The sequence below is a fragment of the Gossypium arboreum genome, chromosome 13, assembly GCF_025698485.1.
Source record: "Gossypium arboreum isolate Shixiya-1 chromosome 13, ASM2569848v2, whole genome shotgun sequence".
Classification (NCBI taxonomy): Eukaryota; Viridiplantae; Streptophyta; class Magnoliopsida; order Malvales; family Malvaceae; genus Gossypium; species Gossypium arboreum.
The window spans coordinates 33,116,112-33,122,111 of record NC_069082.1 but is presented as its reverse complement, the minus strand read 5'-3'; positions in this window follow the sequence as shown (position 1 = coordinate 33,122,111).

Genomic DNA, 6,000 nt, shown 5'->3' with positions numbered 1-6,000 from the left:
TGATAGTGCAATTTAGAGGCTGCTGATCAGAGGCTTGGACAAGGGGAAACGACCGAATCTAAACACAATCACTACTTTCGGCAAAGGTAGGTTTGCTAGTGCCAAAGTGCTTTGGGCCGAATGTGGTAAGGGGTTAGCTATAGTTCATTTTTAGTAGTTAGAGTAACGTGTTAGTAATCTAATTGTAGGCAGTTCGTGCATGGATCTCGTCAGCGAATCGTCATAAAACAGGTGTGTAACTGACACCCTCTCATAGACTAGATTGGCAAAAGCCGAAAAGCCGAAATTTTGAAAAGTCGGTATTTTGGGAATTTGCGAGTGTGCGAATGCTCGCAAGATAGTTGGGTTTGTATATTTGGTAATCTAAAGTAACAAACTGCAGTACGCGCGATTTCGTGCATTTTGATAATTTGGGCTTAATGGGCCAAAAATCGGGTTCATGGGCCAGTGGGCCCAATTCGGTAAGTATGCGCGATAAGTGTTCTGATGGTACGTAAATGGCTAGGATATGCATGAAAACCCTAAAAGTAGCTAAATTACTATAATACCCTTATGTATAGAAAATTACCTTGATACCCTTGGGTGTAAATGACCGATATGCCCCTAGAGTTAATTTTGTCTGAAAAGCATGTTGATTTAAATCTGTATGTTGTATGCCATGAATGAATCTTTGTTGCATGGGGACATGGGTTATATTTTAGAGGAAGCGTCATGGTGGCTATGCCACAATTATTTGATCTGGTGGCTCTGCCACATATTTCTGTTCTGGTGGCTCTACCACGATTATCTGTATCTGGTGACTCTGTCACATTATCTGTTCTGGCAGCCATGCTGCATATTTTTGAGGCATGTAGCGGTTGGGTGGGTCGAGTAGTCTCCCCACATGGTGAAAGGTTGGTAAGGGGGTGCATGTGGTTGGTTATGGGTTGGGTTTTGCATATACATGAAATATCTGATCTGATCTGTTATGAGCCTATGGCCTTAATTCTGTATTTGTTCTGGGCTAAGGCCGATTTATTCTGTTTCTATGGGTTGAGCTGATATAGGCTACGGTTGGGTTAATTTTACACACTGAGTTTCCCCAAACTTAACCCTATTTTCATCCATGCAGGTAATCCCCAACCATAGTGGGCTTGGAGCTGCGAGGGATTCGGAGTGGCCAGTCATTCTGCACTATGGTTTTCTTCCGTGAATTGGACTTCATTTTCATTTACTTTGATGATTTGGGTTTTATTATGTAATAAGGTCGCTCTATTATTTTTTATGGGTTTGGTTTATATTTTATTATGATGAACTTAATTTATATTAACTATCAAAATGGGCTAGATCTAGGGTTCGTTTTCAAAAACATAAATTGATTTCAAAGTAACACGATCTCGAACAAGGCTTCTACTATGATAACGTTTCCCAAAATTAAATATGTTTTATTTTAAAATGAACATAATTACAATGGTAACCTAAAGGAATACACGATGTTAGAGTGTGGCAATGGCGGTGTGCATGTCTAGGATTGGATCCGAAAGAGCTTGGTACTTAAACAGTCCGATGGACTCACCTGCTCTTTTCCAGTTTCCTACCTGGTGTACAACTTCCATTCACTTTAACCCTTAATGAATTAATCTTTTGAACATTAAGTACGATTTTCTGGACTAAGAATGGAAAAATGTTTCAACGCTTTGATGTGGCACGTCGGATCTGGTCATAACGTCTAGGCCGGGTTTGGGGTGTTACATTGTTTGAGTAGGTGTAACCATGGGCCGAGTTATGTGGGATAACTGGACCAGCTCGAAGGTCTTCGATTGTTGTTAGATCAAGGCTTGAAAGTAAAGGTTAGTTATTGAAATTTCAATCAAATAATAATTACACAATGATTTGGAATTTAAAATTTTGCAGATAAAAAAATTATAATTCTACATTATAGTTTGAATGGATGTCATACGTCGATCCGGATATCATAGAATGCATCTAGCCTAAATTTTTTGGCATTCGGAGTATGTAGGATGCAAAGGTGTCATTTGTAGTTTATGTGACAATGGAGATGCATGAATCAGAATGAATGATGCAATAGTTCAGGTGGAGGGAAAATATTCTACCGACATTGGCTGCATTCGGACGTACTAACGTCCAGAGTGTGAATATTGTAGCAAAAGATATAGATTTATGAGGCGGTATCTACAAATATACGGGTTTAGTTGTATCATAGTTACAGTGGAGAAGGTGAATACTTCGTGGATCGTACCCAAGGGAGGCAAGTGCTAGGTCAATTTTAACCTAAACACCGAAAGATCTAATTAGTACTTTAATTTAATTATAGTACGATGGTAAAATAAAAGAGATTTTTTAGGATTTTTATTATAATAACAAAACAAAATAAAATAAAGAAATAAACTTCAAGAGATCAAAAAATAAGATAAATCAAATTTGGTTATGGGTGATTAACTCGCTTCAATATTTCCCATCAACTATCAGTTCGAGTTCCTCGTCAATCAACTTGTAACAACCCGTTTTTAGTCGAATTGAAACAGTGGTTTTGGGACCACAAATTCGAAGTCAAAATAATTATATTATTATTATTTTAATGTTTACAGTATGATAGAATAATTGTGTGAAAGTTTCGTTAAGAAATTTTATCGTTTGAATGCTTAATTTGATAAAAAGGACTTAATCGCGTAAAGTGCAAAAGTGATGTTCTAATAGTTAAAGGTATTAAATGACTATGAAATTAAATTTTTGAGGGATTTATATTGTAATTAGACCACTAATATCATGAGTGGACAATTATGGACATAAATTAGATGTTTTATAATGTTTATATTAAAGGTTAAAAAGGTAATTTAGTGAAATAAATAAGTAAAATAATAAAACAACCAAGTTGTCATCATTGTTTAGACTCCACCAAAAATTTGAAAATAGAAACTCCATGGATGCATGTGGTATTCGGCCAAGCTTTCTAGCTCAATAGGTGAGTAAATTTTGTCTCGTTTTTAATGGTTTCTATGTTTTTGAGATCATTGCAACTTAATCTAGCTAGCTCAGGGACTATTTTGCAAAAATGTTAAGGGTTTATTGTTTTTCCATTGATGAATTCATGCATGTTTTTATGTTTGATAATAGAAAATGCATGTTTGTTGTTAGATAAACAACATTTGTCAAGTGATTTTTAGTAGAATGTCCAAATAGGGATTAATTTGTGAAATGTTGAAATTTGGTGAATAAATTGTGAAATAAATTAAAAATATGGACTGCTATGGACCTAATCGAAATTCAGCTAGCATGGGTTGTGGTTGAATCGCATGAATTTGTGATTTTATGAAATAAAGACTAAATTGTAAAAATATGATATGTTGGGGTAAAAGTGTAAAGTGGCTTTAAAGTGTATTTTGGACTAAATTGAATAGAGAGATTATTAAAAAATCTGAATTTGATATTATATAGATCAAGAAAAGCGAAATACAAACTTAAATTGAGGAAAGAACAAGGTTTTGGATTAATCGACTCGTTCTACAGTTTTTGCATTCGAGATAAGTTCGTATGTGTTAAAAACTATTACACTTGTGTATTAAATGCTTTAATATTGCATAAATTGTGAACACGACATTACAGACTTATTCGACGAAGATTCAGCATTGGAAATCCCTGTTGAACCTTAGGAATAGACTAGGATACAAAATGACATGTCATGAGGGGTTGTTATTGTTTTGGGTGCTGGTCTGTATGTCCTACAAGTGGCTGAGTTATCCAGTATGTGTTGTGGATACTGTTCAGCTTGTGTGAGCAACACCGTGTAGCTACCTCATGATCGTCAGCTTGTATGAGCAGACCCGCTACAACTCGAGAGTGAGCACCATTGAGATAGATTTGGCTATGTATTGGCACTTCGTGTGTGAAATTCATTGAGATAGCTTCGACTATGTATTGGCACTTAGGGTGTGAGTTTTCGAGTATCTGATAGTATTTCGAATGGTTCAACGGGTATATCAAAGATATGAAATGGTAAGAATAGATATGTAATAGTACATGTATGTACGGAAACTATGTGAACATTGAATTTATAGAAATTATAAGTTCATGGTTATAGTTGTGATTGAATACAAGTTAACATTTTGATTTGAATGTTTTGTAGCATATTATGTTTATATTATTTGATTGTAAATACATGGTGAGTTTTCTTATTAATTCATACAAGCTTATTAAGCTTTATAGCTTGCATCGTTTGTTTTTTTTTTTTTTTTTGTTTTATAGTGATTTCAAAGCTAGCTCAGATTCGAGATTGTCGGAGACTTTGTCACACTATCCTACTATCATTTTGGTGCTTTTGAACTTAAGTATATTAAGTATATGGCATGTATAGGAGTTTGGTTATTTTGGTACATATGTGTTAGCTATGAATTTAGCCATTTAAATTGGCTTGTAAATGTCTAAAATTGTACATATGTTGTAACAACCCGTTTTTAGTCAAATCAAAAAAATGGTTTCGGGACCACAAATCTAAAGTCAAAATATTTATTTTATTATTATTTTAATGTATACAGTATGATATTATGTTGGTGTGAAAATTTCGTTAAGAAATTTTATTGTTTGAATGGTCAATTTGATAAAAAGGACTAAATCGTGTAAAGTGTAAAACTTTTGTTCTATTATTTAAAGGTGTTAAATAGCTATAGAACCTTAAATTTAAGGTCCTTATGTTGTAATTAGTCCATTTATAATGTTAATGGACATTATTGGACATGTGTTAGGTGAATTTCATGATTTATAGCAAAGGTTAATATAGTAGTAAATTAGTAAATAAAGATTAATTAAAATAAAATAATAGTTCCTATCATATTCCATTATCATTCATCCACCAAAAATATAACTAAGGAAGCCATTAACATAGCTTGAAGCATTCAGCTCATTCTCATGCTTGCATGTAAGTGAATTTCATCCCGTTTTTAATGATTTCTATGTTTTGTGATCGTTGCAACTAGGTTTAGCTAGCCCAGGGACTAATTTGCAAAATTGTTACAGATTTTGAATGTTTCCATTGATGAATGGGAATGTATTTTGGAGTTTCTTGATAGATTATGAATGCTTGTTGATAGATATACAAGTTTTGTTCAGTGATTTTTAGTGAAAATGCAAATAGGGGCTAAATTATGAAATGTGCAAATTTAGTGGTTAAAATGTGAAATAAATGAAAAATATGGGCTGCTAGGAGTATAATAGTAATTTTTCTAGTATGGGTTATGATCAAATTGCATGAATTTGTGTTTCTGTGAAATAAGGACTAAATTGTAAAAATGTTGAAATATTAGGGGTAAAAGTGTAAATGTGCCTTAAAGAGTGTTTTGGACCAAATTGACTAGAGGGATAATTAAATGAGCTAAATTTAATATTATATAAATCAAGAAAAGTGGAAATTGGAATTAGATCGGGGAAAAGACAAAGTACTCGATTAATCGGCCAATTTCATCATTTTTGAACCCGAGGTAAGTTTATATATTATAAGTTTTAATACAAATGTATTTCATATGCTTTGATATTGCATAAATTGTGAATACGAAACTATGAATATGTTCCATAGTGATTCGACGACAATTTGACATTTGAAATTTCAGTTGAACCTTAGGAATAGTTTAGGATACTAGTGACATGTCATTAGGTGATACATTGAGATGGCTTCGGGCCATGATATTAGCACTTCGGGTGCAAGTTATATCGATTTGGCTTCGAGGCATGAATATCAATTGGTTTGGCTTCAGGCAATGCTATAGTTACTTATTGTGCGAGACTATTGAGTATCCGACTTCTATTCTGAATGGTTCAACAGGTGAACGAAAGATGTAATTGAGTATGAGAATGATATGAGATGGTACAGTTATGTACGTGACATGTATAAGCTTTTGTTCGAAAAAACTTCTGAAGAATGTGTTTAATATCATAATTGTGTATATGAAAGGTTTATTAGCTAATAAATTCTAAATATTGATATATATATATATATATATTCAAATTGTT